Raw genomic sequence first — 1391 nt, 5'->3', positions numbered from 1 at the left:
AGCCGAATTCGTGGTGAAAAACTACATTTCCCATGATGCTGTACAGACAATCCCACCAATCAGAGTCAAAACAAGCAAAACTCTTTAGCTCCGCCCACTCTCATGAAGCACTGCAAATGACAGAGCCAGTCTACTTTTGCTCTCAAAATACTTAAATATTTAAACATTGATTTTATATATATACTGCAAAATATGCATATATATATTCAAATGTGTAGTTTTATTTTTTCCTATCGTTTTTAACTCGATTATGCTGTTCGCAATGCTTCATGGGATTGTAGGTCACACAGTTTTGTACCTTTTTGTGTTATTGTCTGATTTTCAAATACTTTTTTGCTTCAAATCAAAGTTTGTAATGTTTTGATTCTCCTCGTCGGCTTATAACGCTTTAAAGAAGACTTTATTAAAAGTCGCTGTGGTAGAAATGAATGGAAAAAATGCTTCCAGAACCAGCACCGCTGAAAAAGTGGACGGACATTAATGCAAAGATCTATTACATCCAACAAACACGTCTGAAACGATGAAACGTACAGTACAGCACACAGAAACTGTGTAGAAAATAGCTGCATTTGTGTTGCGCAAGGCCGTATCTATCTTACATGTACAGCGACCCCAAAAAAACTACACTTAAAAAGTGTGTTGTTACATTAGATCAGTTTTTCATTCATCCGACAGAAAAAAAGCACAAGCAAACGTTTCATGCATGAGATTAGCTTTGAGATTCAGCCCTTTTTTCAGTGAGATTGAAGTGTTTTTGGGGAGGCTGTGTGCAAGACACAGAGTCAAAGGCTCATGTTTCTAAAAGCACTGGACTGACGCAGATTCAGTGCTAAATCACAGCGTTTAGCTAGACGTTTAATACAGTCCTGCATCCGCTGGCAGTTCTTTTGCTCTTCTGAATGACTTCACGTGAAACGAGAGTAGAAATTGTGCTAGAATTCATCTAAACCAACTAAACTTCGTTCAGCTATCATTAGGGTTGGGAATCAAATACGTGTTATAAAATAAACATTTCGATTCCTCTTATCGATTCCTTCGTGAGCATTTCAATATGATTTTAAACCATTCATGCACGAAGTCAACTTGCACACTGTTTTCTGTGCTACACACACACACACACCCAAAACATGCGCACAGAAAGTGATTTTAAACCATGTTTTCAGCGCTGCAAACGTGTGTAACTATTGGGCAACTCTTATGGCCCTATTTTAACGATCTGAAACGCAAGTATCAAGCGCGAAGCGCAAGTAACTTTGTGGGCGGGTCTTGGGCGCTGTTGCTATTTTACCGGCGGGATAAATGCCTCTTGCGCCCGACGCAAGTTTAAAAGGGGTTGGTCTGCAATATCTTCATTATTCATAGGTGTGGTTTGGGCGTAACGTGAAATAAAC

Source organism: Rhinichthys klamathensis, unplaced genomic scaffold, assembly GCF_029890125.1.
Source record: "Rhinichthys klamathensis goyatoka isolate OS25496 unplaced genomic scaffold, OSU_Roscu_1.1 h1tg000248l_1, whole genome shotgun sequence".
In the NCBI taxonomy this organism is placed as follows: domain Eukaryota; kingdom Metazoa; phylum Chordata; class Actinopteri; order Cypriniformes; family Leuciscidae; genus Rhinichthys; species Rhinichthys klamathensis.
Note: the sequence above shows the minus strand (reverse complement) of the source record.